At 39.6% G+C, this 17,682-nt stretch overlaps 2 long non-coding RNA genes across 4 annotated transcripts in view; both read right to left on the bottom strand.

The window, feature by feature from the left end:
• Positions 1 to 2,490: 2,490 nt before the first annotated feature.
• Positions 2,491 to 5,907, bottom strand: LOC109369138. Its single transcript, XR_004160835.1, has 3 exons — positions 5,269 to 5,907; positions 4,534 to 4,586; positions 2,491 to 3,835 (listed from the first exon to the last, which is right to left on the bottom strand). It is a non-coding gene; the product is annotated as an uncharacterized LOC109369138 (long non-coding RNA).
• Positions 5,908 to 13,603: 7,696 nt separating this feature from the next.
• Positions 13,604 to 17,682, bottom strand: part of LOC104912241 — an 11,869-nt gene continuing 7,790 nt past the window's right edge. Inside the window, exons 4-5 of one of the 3 annotated variants that reach the window (XR_794491.3) lie at positions 16,931 to 17,048; positions 13,604 to 15,771 (exon numbers count right to left, since the gene is read on the bottom strand). This is a non-coding gene — a long non-coding RNA (uncharacterized LOC104912241). The remainder of the gene's footprint in view (positions 15,772 to 16,930; positions 17,049 to 17,682) is intronic. The other 2 variants (XR_794490.3, XR_794489.2) reach the window with 2 other exon arrangements.

Genomic DNA, 17,682 nt, shown 5'->3' with positions numbered 1-17,682 from the left:
CCTACAATCTGTAAAGTCTTCAATTGATTTTCTGTAGTAGGCTGTTGAATTATTGAGAGCTTAAAGAAAACAGTGGGCATTTGCTCTGCTCCATCCCTTCTTTAATATTAATGCATGAGAAACAAAATGTATATAACTAAGCAACTACTTATTTAAAGCCTAACCTACAGAATGGCAAAAGATTCCTTTTAGTTCATTTGCAAAGTTATGCCCAAGGCAAATGTAAAGAGTATCATAACTTTTGAAGTATTGTCAACTATTGTCAACTTTGATGCTGACCCTGAAGCCTGAATTCTGACATTAAATAAATAAGATCAAGGAGCACCACTTGAAAAAATCAAGTTAACACATGTAATGTTTAACCCAAATGCAATTTCACTCATCTTAAAGAAGAAACCCTTTCTACTTCCCTACTTCTGGTTTCCCATTGCAAAACTTGACATCTCAAGGGATATACTGCTGATGAAAGAAACACTGCCTTAACTCCTCGTTCCATGTACACTGTAGCTTTCAGGGAGACAGAGGACAAGGATGTTTGGGACAATGATTGCCATAGTAAACATTTCTAGCGACAGCCTTTCCAAACCTCTGCAGCATTCCATATATGTAAGCTACATATGTTGCTTCAAAAGTTGTGTCTCCTGTTTATTTCCAAAACAACAACTATTATAATGAGCACAAAGCATTATTTGATAGAGCAAATTCTCAACAACAGAGCACTATTTTTCCACATAGTCATCACCATTAGCCATATATTTTCACCAGTGATGCACGTGAGCCTGCATGCCATACTTGTAAATTCTGCACCAGTGGAGGTGACCGACTGTCACTGCTGAAATGCACCACCCACCACTTCCTGCACTCACCTCCGTTGTTTGGTCTCCATAAATGTTCAGCAACCATTAATGAATGTCAATGGGCACCATTTTTTTTTCTGCACAGAGGAATTCAATTCCATAACTTTGCTTCATACGCACTTCCCTACCCAATGCCATTCTGTCAGACTGCTCCTCTGCTGTCAACTGTCACACAGCAAGAAAATGTAGTGGGATATTGGCAGGAAGGTTGAACCTCTACTGCCATAGCACCAACATCCACCTCTGACGTTGTGGGCCAACATCATAAAAGAGGAGGCATTACTTTCAGAGCAACCCTCATATAGCCCTACTTCTGAATGCTGGATACAGATTGACATAAATGATTGAAGACTTCTCCAGCAACAGCTGCTACTACAGCTTTGGCAGAGGAACATTATTTGCTCTTGATTTAGGTAGAAACAGAATTTCATCCTTAAGAAAAAGTGAAAATTTGTATGCACAGCCTAATAACTGAGGGTCCTAATTTAGACCAGTCAGTAGCATAAATCTTGAGGCTTTAAGTCTCCATATTCCATGTTTCTTCCTCACCCTGTTAGCATACATTACTGTCTATTGATACATAAATAGATCTCTCTTATTAAAAGACTGCTTTATGATCTTTTGCCATGCACTCCATTTTTGTAGCAGATGGTACTACTTCTTACCGATGCTGATCACATTTTCTTCTAGTAAAAAATGTAACACTATTGACATAACATCAAACATACCATATGAAATTAAAATGAGTTCCTGCATTCTACATAGGAATGAATATTAGAATCCCAGGAGACCCGGCTTTGTCTGACAAAATGTAACCTCAGATGCACTTTTTTAGAAGGAATATTGCCCAAATAATTAATAATGGTTTTTGTTTCAACCTCAACCTATCTTTTCCCCATAACATCTTTCAAAAGTCAAACTAGGAGAGAGAATCACTTCGGGAGTTCCACCTTTATTAATTTACTTATTTCCAACAGATTGCATTTATTCTACAAACAGTAAATGAAGCTTTTGTTTTGCATTTACATGAGCAGTATATCAAGAGGATCTAAAGCTTCCCATCATCTTTCTGATAAACCTGTCTTCTGTGGGTTTCTCCTACATCTAGGTACTCTGAAGTTATATAGAAGGAAAGGTATGAAGTTTCCTTTCATATCTCACCTTTGCAAAGTTCAGTCATTCATCTCAGATCTGCACTGTCTCTTTCCTTACGTTTCACTGCAAATATATCTTTTAAAACAGAGCTAAACTGAAGATTATGTCACCTACACACTCTGCATCACCAAAGCTATAACAAATCCATTCCAGAGAAGAACAGCCACGGTAGCAGTTAGCACAGACAGGCTATCTGTAAGATGGGAAGATTAATTGGTCTACTTTCCTAAAGTTCTTTCACGGGCAGAGTGCTGCCATGCTAAGTACACCTTTAAGTTAACGTGTATTTTTTTTATACAGTGTGCATCAGTTAGTTGTGAATGCCCTAATTCTGTCCAAATTATTTCAGAGTACCAATCTATAACTTTATTTTAACCTTTGTTTTTGCTTTTCTGTTAGCTGTTATTGTGTTTAAACACCTTGCATTAACATCTGTCTTCCCCTTTTAGGGTATTTCAGATCTGAGGTCTCAGTTTTCTTTGTGCATACAGAACACTCTGGTTTCCCATTCCTTATGGGACATTTCCTTTGCTTCCAGTGTTAGTCAAAGTACCTTCTGTTGCAGCTTTTTGATGTTTTCTAGCTTCCTATAGTCCTCATAAAATACCATAAATAGAAAATCTCAGAGCATTCTAAAAGAAGCTTTCCTGCTGCTCAGTATGTATTTAAGTTCTGATTCATACATCTCACTTCTAGAGACATAATGCATGCCAGGACTTTGTTTACCTTCTCGCTGCTAGCAGACATTGTGCAGATGGCTAATGCATTATTCTAATCACTCCCAGGTCTTGTTGCAGCTCTGTTTTGTGGATGAGTGTTCTTATTTGTGCTGCACAATTTGTATCGTGTGGTTCTGATCTCCATTTTCCACATTTCCACACACAAAAAGTAATCACATGGTAAAAATCAAATCAATCAGGTTCTGAACTGCTGAATAAGGTTACCTACCATTCAACTCACTTAACAGCTTATTTAACAACTCTGTAACTCTTAATGCTTCTATGAAAAGCTAACTTTTGCCAAATGTTGAAGCACACTGATCCTGTGCTTGTTTAAATGTTATAGTGAGTTTAACTTGGTGTGTGTATCAAGGCTTCAATTTCAGTACCACAAGAGGGCTGCATGCTTAGTTAGTATAATCCATGCACTACTGTCAAAGCCAATTAATCTGTTATGATACCAGTCCAGGATTGTAAACGTTGCACTTTTATCTACCTATTGATCAGGAAGAAGATCTCATCTATTTCTGCTGAGGATAGAGATAAGACAATCATTTCAAAGGCTTTCTATTTTTAACTATGACCCTCTTATTTACTTCCCTCTCTACAGCTGAACTTTATGAGCTACAAGATCTGCCAGCCAATATAACAAATTCCTAGCTCAGCCTCTGTTAATTTCTTGTGATAGCTAAATGAATTAAATAAGTGCACAAATTACAAATTCAGTGAGTTGATTCCAATACTTTTTTTTTCATCTTTTTTTTCTTAACATTTCTATACCATTTCTACATTTGAGTTTTCATACCATTCAATAATTACTGCATAATCTCAATGATAAAATCTCAATACAGATTTTATTTAAACAGATTCCTCCCAGAACTCTTCATTTTAATTGAGCACATCTGAAATGCTTATATACTGATTCGTGCAGTATATGGAACAAGCTGCTTGACCTGGAAGGTTTTGGCCCTTTCCCAACGTTATGACATCACTGGGGTGAGACTTGGCAGCATGAGTCCTACAAGTGGGGTGATGGTATGGAGGGCTATCAGCTGTCCAGGAGGCTTAGGCAGGACCAGTGAGGTTGAAGTGTTGCACTGTATGCTGTATGTAAAGGGGAAATTAGACTGTACAGACCTTGATGTTAGGGATTGCATAGCAGAGAGCCTCTGGGTAAAGGTTAAAGGGATAAATAGCAAAGCAGATGTCGTCATAGGTGTCTGCTATTGGCCACCCACCCAACAGCGTGAATGAGCTATTCTGTTATGGGAGAAATCTATGGATCAGTTGTCCCTATCCTTTTTTAGAGACTACCTTCCCATATATACCATATATAAACTGGGAACATTCAACTGCTGTGAAAAGCAAGTCCTAAAGCATGTTGAAGAAAAAAGCTTCCTGCCACAAACACAGTAAGCCAAGGAAGCCACTTAGGAGCTCACTTAGTCACTGCTTGACAATAGTGAAGAACTTGTGGGGGGAGATGATGGTAGGTGGCTGTCTTGGCCACAGTGATCATGGAATAGTCAAGTGCAAATTTTTGGTGTAAGCTGAAAAAAGATCAGAGTTGCCACTTTAGGCCTTAAGGGAGGAAACTTTGAGCTTCTCAGGGAGCTGGCTAGTAGTGTCCCATAAGAATCTGCTCTGGGGTCCTTGAGAGCTGTTTTTTTTTCAAGAATCGTCTTTTGAAAGCTCTGGAGCAGACAATCCTACTGTGTCACAAGACAAACAAGAGAGGAATACCGACCTAAATAAACAGGGAACTCCCCTTGGAACCAGGACAAAAAAATAAAATATATCACCTCTGGAAGTGAGGTCTGGCTTCATAGAAATAGTACAGAGCTGCAGTTCACATCTACAGGGAGAAAACAAGAAAAGCCAAAGCTCAAGTTGAGTTTACAGTGGTCAAAGTGATGTCAGACAACAAAGAAATGTATTTTAATGTCTGTCAACAGCAAAAGAGGGTCTAAGGAAAACACTGCACTGATCCTTGATGCATATGGTTACCTAACAAATAGGATGAGGAAACAGTGGAAGCATTTAATGCCCATTTAATGCCTTTTTTGCCTCAGTTTATATTAGAAACAATAAACCTTGGGCTGCCCAGTCCTCAGATTTGGAGGACCACAATTAGGGGAACAGTGACTTTTATCTGTGGCTGCTGAGACTGTAAAGGACCAGTTGCAGCAATTCATAAGTCCCGGGAGCCTAATGGAATTCACCCCAGAGAACTGAAGGAGGTAACAGATACTATAGCTCAACCCCCTCAATAATTTACCGAAGGTCTTGGGTGTCTGGGGAAGCCCCTGCTAACTGGAAGCTAGGCAATATTAGATCTATCTACAAGAAGGGCTTGAAGGTAGAACCAAGACATTACAGACCTGTTATTTGACCTGAATCCCTGGAAAAGTTAAGGAAAAGACTATCCTTTGGGATATCAAAAAGCAGTTAAAGAAAATAAAAAGCAATTATCAGGCATAATCAACATGGGTACACAAAGAGAAGGTCCTGCCTTAGTAATCTGATGACAAGCTTACCCACTTTATGTATCACGGAATGACAGAATATCCTGATTTAGAATGGACTCATAAGGATCTTCAAGTCCAAGTTCTTGTTCCACATAAGATGACCTAAAATTCAAACCATACGTTCGAGAGCATTGTCCAGAAACTTCTTGAACTCTGGCCAGCTTGGTGTGGGGATCACTGTTCCGTGGATCCTGTTCCAATTGCAAATAAGAATATAACTGACCTCTGCTTTAGGGATTTCTTAGACAATAAGCACTGAATCACAGAATGGCTTGGGTTGGGAGGGACTTCAAGGATCATCAAGCTCCAAGCCCTCTACTGCAAGCAGTGTGGCAAACTGTTAGATAAAGTTGCCCAGGGCCCCACCCAATCTGCAGGGTTAGGTGTTCTGCCCACAAAGAAGCAAAATTTCTTCTGGCAGATTCTTGGCAATACCAAGCAAAGTACTCACAGGTAGGCCAGCAGTCTTATGCAAAAAGAAAAGTCAAATTCAACCAGCTGCTAAAGAGGATCTCTGGCTATATAGCACTCCATCTCAGAAAGCAGTCTACACCCAAGCAATGCTCTCCCTTATATGAGCCAAGAATGAATCCACCCTGGGTACACCCCTTTTGGTTAGATGGGGAGCACAGGGCCAACCACACCCCTTCACCAGGCACTCAATCACCGGTTCATACCATGACCTAACAGTTCTCCTCAATGGGGAATCCACAACCTCTGTGGGCAACTTGTTCCATCACCTCACCACCATCTCAGTGAAAAACTTCCCCCTGACAACTAATCTAATCCCTCCTTTAGTTTAAAACCATTCCCCCTTGTTCTATCACTTTCTACCTGCGTAAAAAGTTGACTTCCATTCTGTATATAATCTCCCTTTAAATACTGGAAGGCTGTAATGAGGTATCCCCACAGCATTCACTTCTCCAGACTAAAGAAACCCAGCTCCTTCAGCCTGTCTTCATAGGAGAGGATCTCCAGCCCTCTGAACATCTTTGGGACCCTCTTCTGGACCCTTTCAAGAAGCTCCACATCTTTCCTGTGTTGGGAACTCACAACATTCTTATGGATAAACTGCTCATCTGTGAGATACTCAGGTTTGTGTTTTGCTGGGTGATGAACTGGGTCAATATAGAAGTCGAGGGGTTACAATGAATGAGGCTACACCTTGCTGGTGGCCAGTCATTAGCAGTGTCCCACAGAGCTTAATTTTAGAGTCAATTCTGTTCAACATTTTTATCAGTGATCCAGTTGCATTGGAGCACTGGACAACCATCAATGATGTGAAATTCAACAAAAGAAATGCTGGGTGCTGCACCTGGGACAGAGTAATGCTGGACACAGGTGCAGAGTGGGAAACAAATGGCTGGAGAGCATATCAGCAGCACTTGGGTTGTCTAGTTTGGAGGAAAGGAGGCTGAGAAGTGCCCTCATTGTCAAACACTACAACAGGCTTCCTAGCAAGGTGGTTGATGCCCCATGCTCAAGAAGTATTTGCATAACATCCTCGCTAATACACATTTAACTCTTGATTAGCTCTGAATTGCTCAGGCAGTGGGGCTCGATGGTCTTTGCAGATCCCTTCCAGCTGACCAATTCTAAAACGGGAAGGAATTCTAAAAAGGAACAACACCATTGTGTGAGTCAAAGATATCATCGAAGTGCCTGAAGGAAAGAATTTGTCCATGGTGTTTATAACATTTACTGTCAGAAGCTACGTTAGAAATTAAATCATTGCTATCTTTTCCTTTTAAAAAAGGGATTAACCAGTCTGTAGAGGGAAATACAAGTCTACCTGTTCTAAAAAAAGCAGCACAAATATTTCAGATCAGCAGGGGGAGCTGAACAGTTACACTTCTACTGAATGCAGAGACAAGACGCTCATTACAAAGAGCAGTGCTTTCTATGTGACACTTTTTATTTCTTTACTTTTATAGTATTTCCTATACAGCCTTCTCCACATAAGAAGCCTCAATTTCTACTCTGCTCTCCTTCCCCTGAAGTAACTAATCCTAATGAACAGCTCTTTCATAGCAGGAATGCTTGGATGAGAAGCTTAAATAAGAAGCTTATTCAAGATGGGGTGATGATTCTTATATTGCAGCACTACAGGATTACTGGAGGGTATTGTCAAGTTTCACCAATAACAAGGAGAATAAAAATATTTTTAATGTTATAATTGATCCAACCAAGTAGTTTGAAGATATATATTTATATTACAGGCAGCTCTGTGGCTTTAACCTTACTGAAGTTCAATGTAATATAATGTACAGGCTCCATTACACGTTCTAAAATAAGAAAACAAAAAGACAAAAGAATGTGAGAAATAGCATGTTTATATGCTTTTACACAAAGATTAAATCCTTTCTGGATAGAAATGAGAAAAGAAGTGGTTAAAAATCTTTCCTCATCCTCCACACTTCCACAAAGTGTCACTAATGCTACTGTGACTAAGGAGATTTAAAAAAAAAACACAAAACAAAATACATTTATTGGCAAAAACTTTTGTTTAAAACATGCAGAAAGTGGAAATGAAATGAAGAGTGTCACAGTAACTCTAATTCTGTAATTTTGGTTTGCTCCTTGTTTTTGTTTTTTTTTTTTCCCCAGAGCCCCAGCCTCCTAACTGTTAACACTGCTTGTTTGCTGCTCACTGCTTGCTGTTCATTGCCTGATGCCTGGCAGAGGGAATTGCTTTACTAAATGCTACCCAAAAGAGTCTTGATATAATTGACCCAAGTCTGAGCCATATGAATGTAAATCATATGTACCAACACTGTTTCCCATGATCCAGCATAATACCACAAACACTATTACTGTAAGTCTATGTATGACATCATTCCACATCCTATTAATTCACATATCTGCTGAGTGTACACTGCTCAACATTGTTCTCATGAATTGTGGCATTGGTCTCTCATTGTATCAACTATTCCAAATGGAAAAAATATATATACACCAAATAATAGCACATTCTAACCAAAATTGGTACTTCAAGGAATCTCTAGATAAAAGCTATGGAAATGCAGTCATGAGTGGGCAAAATTTTGGCAGAGCAAATGAGTCACTTAGTAAGTTCACAACAACGTGATCCACAAGGACAGATAAACAAGACCCTCTATTAGTCCATAGTCACAGGCAGTGATGTGACTCATTGAAACAGAGACTCTAAAAGATCAAAACTTGTTCTAGGGATGGAGTGATTTCTGAATCGTGTTTAATCCGATCTGGTGCAAAACCAACAAAATACAGAACAAAAAAGGAAAATGATCACAATTTGACTCGCAAGATCTTCTCTAAAGAGTTTTATATACACTATGTGTTGTAAGCATTTGGTCTAGTACTGGAAAGAAAGAAAATAGATGAACACGTAGGAACTATTTCTGTGAATTGCAGCGCCCTCTTAGACCACCAACGAGTTTCCAGACATTGGGTGACCATCAATATTAACAGAGCACTTGATGAAACATACCTGTTTTAAGCCTTTTTGTTGTTGCTGAAACTAGTTAAGGGCATTTCTGAACAGCTCCTCTAAGACCCCTAGGGATCTACACCCCTCTATTACATTTTCTATAAGATATACTGCTAGTCCCAAGGCAATTGCTCCACATAATAGAAAAACAGAAGCTGGAGAGACTGCATGGCAGCTGCTAAACAATGAAGCAAGGTGCTGAAGACATTATAATTGATTGTGAAAAAGTTTGGAGCTAAATCAAGCCCAATCAAGACTGGCAGCAAACTCTGGGATTTGCCTGTTAATATTGAACTCTTACATATACAGCACACTGAGAACACATTTCATAAAGAATGATACCACATAAAGCTATTCTGACAAACATATATTATTACCCAGGGGAGAGGAAGGAAAAAAGTAGCACAAGTGTAGAAAACCAGAGTCTCAAGAGAAAATAATGAGGGAAGAGTTTTGTTGTTGGCTGGTGGCATTTATTTTATATTTCTCTGATCAGTCTGTGCTTACTGCACCTCATAGAACTGGAATTTCTGATGGCTGGGTACTCAGATGCTCTCTGTATGTCTCTGTATGGTTTATGGGCTGGTTTGGCCTGGTTCTGTGACTAGCCTGTTCCAGTGCTCTGTTACTTTCACAGTAAAGCTCTTCCTCGTGTTTGTATGAATCTTCCTGCTTTCCAGTTTTTGCCCATTGCCCTTTCTCCAGTTGCTGCACACCACTGAAAACAGCCTGGCCCCATCCACTTCACTCCACTACTTTAAAAGTTTATAAATAATGACGAGATCACCTCCCAGTTTTCTCCAGGCTGAAGAGTCCCACGTCTCTCAACCTTTCCTCATACAGGAGATGCTCCAGGTCCCTACTCATCTTTGCGGCCCTTTGCTGGACTCTCTCTAGCAGTTCCCTGTCTTTCTTGAACTGGGGAGCCCAGAACTGGATGCAGTACTCCAGTGCATACACAGATGTGGTCTCACCAAGGCAAAGTAGAGGGGGAGGATCACCTCCCTCAGCCTGCTGGCCACGCTCTTTTTAATGCACTCCATTTGCTTTCTTGGCCACAAGTGCACACTGCAGGCTCATGGCCAACCTGTCATCTGGCAGAACCTCCAGGTCCTTCTCCTCAGAGCTCCTCTCCAGCAGATCAGCCCTTAACCTGTACTGATGCATGCAGTTATTGCTCCCAAGGTGCGAGATTTTACACTTGCTCTTGTTGATGCTCACCAAGTTCCTCTATGCTCAACTCTCCAGCCTGTCCAGGTCTAGCTGAATGGCACTTCTGTGCGTCCACCTTCTGTGTGTCAGCTGCTCCTCCCATTATTAGCAAACTTGCTGAGGGAGACTCTATCCCTTCACCCAGGTCAGTGACGAAAATGTTGTAAGAGACCTGACTTGTTGTAGGAGTCTCCAATTAGACTGTTCTCAGCCCACCTCACTGCTTATCTAGCCCACACTTACTAAGCTTAATTGCAAGGATGTTGTGGCAGATAGCATCAAAAGCCTTGTTGAGTTCATGGCTCTATCCTGTCTAAAAACAGCCTTATCTTATCCCTCTTCCAAAAACACAAGTGGTATGGCTTTTAAGTTTTAGGTTTTAGGTCTTACCACTAATTCTTTTATTCTAATTCACCAATTAGACACCAATGATGTCTTCAGTGGCATCATAAGTTTTGCTATGATAAATCTAAACCCTCTCACCCCTCACTGTAGCATTAGTTCAGAACTGAGATCCAAACCACAAGTCCATTCATGACTACTCAAAAGATGTTGATGGCAGGTTTGGATGCTTTGTTGCCTACAATCTCAGTCACCAGAATAATTTTGTTCAGTATAGCTTAAAGCAGCATGTACTATATTTTTAAATCTTGATACCACACTCAAAGCTCAGAGGTATTTGTCAATTTCTGCTTCTGTTCAGATCCACGTTGTTGCCTTATGTCCTCAGTTCCTCAGCCAGAGTGAGGCAGCACTACATGCTGTTTGACACTGCCATACTAAACCCAACTTACACTCTTCTGAACCTAAACTGTATCATGACAGAGTCCACCTGGTGTTTCCCTTTAGACCAAGAGTTCCCAAACTAGCAATCACATTCCTGGAAGTGTGACTGCAAGAGCTGTAATGAATTCAGATACAAAGATAATTTCAGAACTGCTGTCTAAGTTACCTGTTTACAAGAAATATCAAGAATGTGGATATAGGCACAATTAAGATGGCTCTAAATTCCTTAAAGACAGTCCTCTTACTGCAGAGGAAATGTTATCCATTCAAGGCATCATTTTCTCTGCATTGCCAGTGTATGTGACACCAAATAGTCCATTGTGTAGACATCTTTACTTGTTGGAAGTGTTTTAAAGAAAGGAGTGGAAGTTGTTCCCAGCTGAAATTTATATATAAAAACTATAAAGAAATCAAAACCAAAAAGCAAATAAACACCAAGAACAACTGCAACCAGCCAAGCAACCCCAAGCCTCAACCCAATATGCTTTTCATTCAAAATGAAAATACTAGATTTTCATGTCACACGGCTTCTGGTGCACCACCTCCTGTCAAAAGCAGGCTGGGAAAAAGACTTGAAAATGCTTTGTATCTTTTTCACTATACCATGCTGCAATACAATTGTACATTTTTACAGTATCTGCCCTCTGAAAATTTGGACCTTTCCCCTTAGAGTAATTGCCTTTTTATTTCCTTGTAGTTTAGCTGTACTTTGGCACTGGACAGAAATTATCTTGTACTTTCATGCTGATCTTTCTTTTATAAGGATTTCAGAAAAGAGGCAAATTAACGACGCTGATAAAGTATTACAGAATATTCTACTCTGTCTCCTATAGCAAAAGCTGTAGAAACAGGCATACAATGAAGAGGACTTTTTCTCTCCTAACTTTGTATTTAGTTCATTGCCTGCTTTGACAAATTAAGAAATGTGCTTGCCAATTTTCTTTTCCCCAAGAATATCTTTAAAACAAGCTAGAACAGACTCTTTTTCATTTGTGTATAGGTTTTGGCCATAGTCCAGGAAAGCACTCAGGCATATTTTCAGATCAAGCACATAAACACCTGAGCGAAGATCAATGCACAGGTAAGTGTTGTGAAAAGCATTAAGTAAACTCAAAATCTGAATTGAATGAAGGTCTCTTCATCTTGCTGTAAGTATATTCAGAAAGTTAACAACTTTTGTTTTCATCTTCCCATTCCTTCAAGGAAAAGGCATAGACAAAGCTGATGTCATAAAAAGGCTGTTGCTTTAAAGGGAGCTGAAAAGTGGATCAGCATGAAATGTGAATGATACCAGAGTACTACCTGCCAGGTTTTTGCTGGACCAGTGAAGATAATCAAGCTGAGATCAACAACATAACAAAGATTTGCAGATTGTTCCTCTTAAGGAGGAACAACTCCTACCATTTCTGACTTTTTTCTCATGTTGTAATATACTTTAGGCACAATGAATTCTACAGTTTCTGTATGCCCACAACTTCAATTCTTTTAACAGAGATGACGTCAATATATCCTTAACCTTATGAATATGTGCTTTCCAAAGTATTCCACACCAGTGTTCTACTGAGTGTCCACATCTACTGTTGACAGCAGCCTGTGAGAGAAGACCAGGGGCTGTCTGGTGTCAGGCACAGTCAGTTCCAGTCTGGTCTAGTTGGCTTTGCAGTAGCCCCATCACAGCCACAGAGGAGCCTATCAGTAATGCTGGGAACACATCTGGGAAAACAGAATTGAGAGAAGGCAGAAATGCTCGATAGGCAGAGGAGTGAGGGAAAAAATGTGAGAGGAACAATCCTGCAGCTCCAGGATCACAGAAGGAGGAGAAAATGGTATTTCAGTTCCCCTGAGACCTATAGAAGAGAGTGTGTTGGAGCATGGTCCATGCAGCCCACCACCAGAACCACATCAGGACCAAGCTGTGTAGTGCAGTCAACATGCCCAAGGGATGGAATGCCATCCAAACAGAACTAGACAGGCTGAGCAGTGGGCTCGGGAGAATCTCATGAGGTTCAACAGATCCAATTGCAAAGTCCTGCACCAGGGCCATGGCAACCCCCACTATCAGTACAAGCTGGGGGATGAAAGGATAGAGCACAGCCCTGCTCTTTAGATGGCTCTGTTGTGATAGGAGAGGGGGTAAAGACTTCAAACTAAAAGAGGGCCGATTTAGCCTGGATGTAAGTTTACATTGTCCTTATTTACAATAAGGACAGTGGCACAGGCTGCCCAGAGAGGTGGTGGTGTCCCATCCCTGCAGACAGCCAAAGTCAGGTTGAATTAAGCTCTGAGCACTGATGGAGCTGTGGGTGTCCCTGTTCATTGCAGGGGAGTTGGAATAGATGATCTTTAAGGGTCCCTCCCAACTCAAATGATTCTGTGATTGTATCACAGGAGGTAAACTGAATAATCTTTTAGTGGTTCATACACAATTTCTACCAACTTCAATTGCAGGGTTAGACCAGTGTAAATAGGAATCTCACCTTGACAATGATGTATTATCAAAAATATTCAGAAACTATACTCAAACTACGTAGAGATTGAAGGTTTTAAATATTTGTGATTTTTGAAGAGAAGAGAAACTTCTGTGAATACCTCCAAGGGAGACTTTTGGTGACCAAACCAAGTCTGTTTTTGTGACTGGCTAGAGACAAGACATTGTTTTGAGAGGAGGGATCTTTAAATAATACTGGTGAATGTCTGAGTAAAGCAAGAATAAGTTTGGGTGTAGAAATAGATTTTCATGGAGAAGCTAGCACTCTGAATGTGCTTTAGCTAACCTGGATGAAAAATCTCATAGAAAACTTGTTAGGATAATTGTTTTAATTTTCCAGCACTGCAAGATTTTGCAGGTGATGATGCAGTAATTACTGCTCAAAAAGCATGTTAAGAAACAGCATAGCTCAAAATTACTTTATTGTTCCAATAGCTGATTTGAGAATGGAAAATACTCCCAGTACTATTATAAACTGCAGAGACATTGGCAAACTTTGCAGAAGAGCTGTTATTGTATGGGGCCCTGGGCAACCCAATCTACAGGGTAGCAACCCTGACTATGGCAGGGGGTTTGGAACTAGATGATCTTTAAGATCCCTTCCAACCCAGGCCAATCTATGATTCGATGATTCCTTGCTGCTTACCAAATTTGAAGCTCTGTCAGAAGAGAAAATTTTAACTAAGGCACTGTAAAGTGCATCATGATCACCTGTGAAAAGCATAAGATATTTATTAGGTACAATTTATCAGCTGTTGCTGAAAATAACTTGCAGAATAGGATCATCTACATATAAATATATGAGATGAGTGTACCGTTATAAGAATGGGATTTTAAAAATACAAATAAATCTGAACAACTTTTGTTTTGCATTTCTATGGAAACAGCATTTGAAAGACTAGGATGTGGTGAGCATCGTTACATACTGCTACCTTCACTTCTTTATAGTATTTAAACACTAGATGGGTGTGTTAATTTTGAGATGTTGGAAGAACTGAAAGATTTCAATCTACACAGGTTGTTTAGCTTGATGGCAGGTTTCTATTATATATAGTTAAAATGCAGTCCTTAGGATATATTTACAATTGAAGCTGATTATGAGTTAGTCAGTGAACTTTCTCTGCACCGTATTAGCCTGATGCATTTTGTCAGAAATTGACTTACAGAAAGTGAATGATGAAACAGAACAATTCTTCTCAGATACAGAACAAAATTCAGAACTAGTAAGTTTACTTCAAAAATCTCTAAGACAGGATCCACCAACAAATGTGTGCCTTATGTGATTCAGGAAAAGTAGAACCTGAGTACCACTTACAACTAAAGCAATCTTCTGTCTGAACTTCTAGCCACTTCTGCCATGCTAATTGCTCTACTTAAAACCTTCAGTGTTTTGGGTTACTACTAATCTGAAATAAATGTGGGAACAATTTAATAATCTTATTTTGTTGAGGTCATGAAAAATGTATATTTCCATACTATCTCTTTTTTTACCCCATTTGTGAGTACGAAATACATTAAGTAATTTCCAAGTTAGAAACAGTTAACATTGTAAGTACAATTATTGCTCTGTGGGAGCATTCCACAGATCAGCAGAATCCCCTCTCCTTCAGTTATGCTGTCATAATACTATGAGGTGGTATTAAAGCCCTACAGGGAACATGTGTGCAAACACAAAATAAGCCAGAATTCTTTAACCAAAAAAAATGTCCAGCCTCCCTAGGATCAAAGCGTGACAAATATAAGAGATAATAGCAGGCGACGGGAATGAAGGATTAAGGCAGCGATAAGATCCTTCAGTTGTATTTATCAGCAGTGTACATAAGTGGATGATGGAGCCACAGTCTATCTAAAACCAAAGCAGATTGGACGCTGCTCAATCGCATCACATCACACAGAGCACACTGCAGGGTCCCACTGGCTCTCACTAACAGGTGTTATAATCTTTTAGGTTTCCAAGTAAATCCTCACCTGCATTCTATATAGGTCTTTAGCTCCACTTATGACAAATGCCAATAAATATTATTATCCACCTTCATTAGGGGTTCTACCTAACACCCGCAGGGTTTACTGATCCCATACTTACCTTATGGCATAATCGTAGAGCTAAATGAGGCTATCAGAACCTCCATGTTTTTTGTGAATAACTCATTTTTATGTGTGTTCACTCATGAGAAGCAGAAAAAGCAGAAACCAACCACGGAAAAAGTACTCACAAAGCATGACAGTGATGGAAGGCTACCTAGAGAATGAAACATGACACCAACGGCAGCCTAATGCTATTAATACCATTAGTATGAGAATGCACTCTCACTTTTTTAAGCTTACATCTTTATTTTCTAATTTATTTTAGTACCTTCTTACATTTCTGAGGATCACAGGTAGCGCATATTTAACAGAATCTGAGATCAGTGAAGCAGGAAAACTGGGAGGACCGTTCTCTGTTTCAAAAGTCCAACAACTGCCGAGGCATTGCATCTTGCTTCTCCAGCCCCAGAAGTGGCTTTGGAGGGTGGCCTCAGCAGGCAGCTAGGACCTACTCAGTCACTCACTCTGTCTCCTACAGTGGGATGGAGGAGAGAATCAGACAGAAAGTGAGAAAAATCATGGGTTGGTGTAAAGATAATTTTATAAGTGAAACACAACAAAATAAACAGAAAACAAGTGGTGCAATCAGGTAGTCAATCTCCCACCGCCTCCCAAGAGCAAACGTGTCCTATGAGCAATGGCTATTTTGGAAAAACTTGCCTCCCCTGCCTTCACCACTGAGCATGATGTGAAATGATAAGGAATATCCCTCTGATCAGTTTGGGTCACCTATGGCCTTTCTCAACCTCCTGCCCACCAGCAAGGCCTCTAGCTTTCTTGCTGCAAGGGATAGCATGAGAAACAGAGGTCTTAAAGTTGCTCAAGCATTGCTCAGCAATAGATGTGTTATCAGCAATGTTTTAGTGACAAATCTAAAACAGCACTGTATGGGTTGCTGTGAAGAAAATTAACTCCATTCCAACCAGAACAAGTAAATAAGTTTACAGGATTCTGAATATCCTTAAACAACAGGTATGAATATTCTATGAGAGTAAATGACATGTCAGGGTATTTTCCAATCACAATATCCAATGTAAGGCCAATTTTTTTTAGACAGTAGCTTGTTTTGAAGGTGTCATAGTAGAGCTTTCTTTGTTATCTTTCACAGCATTTTCTTTCCTATCATGGAAAAAAAATCATGATTGAGAAATCTTTCTAATTTGAGAAACAAAAAAAATTAAATACATTTGTCCTTTTTTTAATTATACAGAAAAATTGTTTAGAAATAAAAATAATTATGATTTCTTCATGTACTCATAACTGCTTTTTTCTTGCTACTTATGCAATTCTTTACATTAGTAAGTCAATAATTCTGACTACTGAGTTTGAAATAAAAAATCATGCTACAGCTGTTTCTTAAGAGTAGACAATGATTAGACTATAACTGTGAAGTGCATCTCTAAGGAGCAGATTGGTTAACTCCACATTGACCATATTCATATTAACACATACCAGCTGTCAGCTACACAATTTATTCGGCCTCTAACAGCATTTATTGTCTCAAAAAAAAAAAAAAAGTAGCTGACAAATACTTCCTGTGACAAAACCAAATTGTCCAATAAATTCCAGTCAGTGGTAGAGAAGATCTACTGCTTCTAGACAGCCCAAACAATACTTAATGAGAACTTTACCTTAGGGTTGCTTTCTTGTTTTGTTGTTTCCCCTAGCCATGCAAATGCACAACTGGGACACTGAGATTATCCTGTGTGCATGTGCATGTTTTCTCAGTGTTGCTCTTCATGCCTTCACCTGAAACCACAAGGAAGCAGATTCTGATCTCCTGGAGTTAATAATAGGAACATGACTTAATGTTCTGTTGTGTAAGAGATTTCTGATATAAGGCAATGTTATTTTAAGGGTTGAACAAAACCAAGACGGCCAGCTCAAAACTGGATACATAACATTTTCTGAATGGGGTCCTAAGATTTGATTTGCTTTCTCTGCAGTTAATTTGAAGAAATGCAACTTCAATTATGCTTCTATGGTAAAGGTGTTTGTACCACCTTACATATATGAATTGCTGCTGCCATGTGATTTGGCAAAACACATACTGAAGAACTAAAACATAATCTCATTCTTCTTAGCTGAAAGTTTTAAGCTCATGCTTCAAACCAAGCAGATTCTAGAGTGCTTCACAAAATACATTTGGGCTTTGTGCTCCACTGCTTTGACAAATGGAGAACATAATCAAACAAATGAAGTAGGAGACATCTTTTTTACTGCCGTCTTTCCTTTGTGACTGAGAAAAGAACCTGAATTCTTTCCAGTATTTATCCTCTACAAGTGTGGAAGAATTCTACAAGGGTGATGTCTGCAGCTGACGAGAACATACCTATGGTGCTCTGCAATGCCCAAACTCTTGCAAGCCAGGAACAGTTAAAAA

The sequence above is a fragment of the Meleagris gallopavo genome, chromosome 10 (assembly GCF_000146605.3).
Source record: "Meleagris gallopavo isolate NT-WF06-2002-E0010 breed Aviagen turkey brand Nicholas breeding stock chromosome 10, Turkey_5.1, whole genome shotgun sequence".
Classification (NCBI taxonomy): Eukaryota; Metazoa; Chordata; class Aves; order Galliformes; family Phasianidae; genus Meleagris; species Meleagris gallopavo.
Note: the sequence above shows the minus strand (reverse complement) of the source record. Positions and strands in the feature narration are given on the sequence as shown.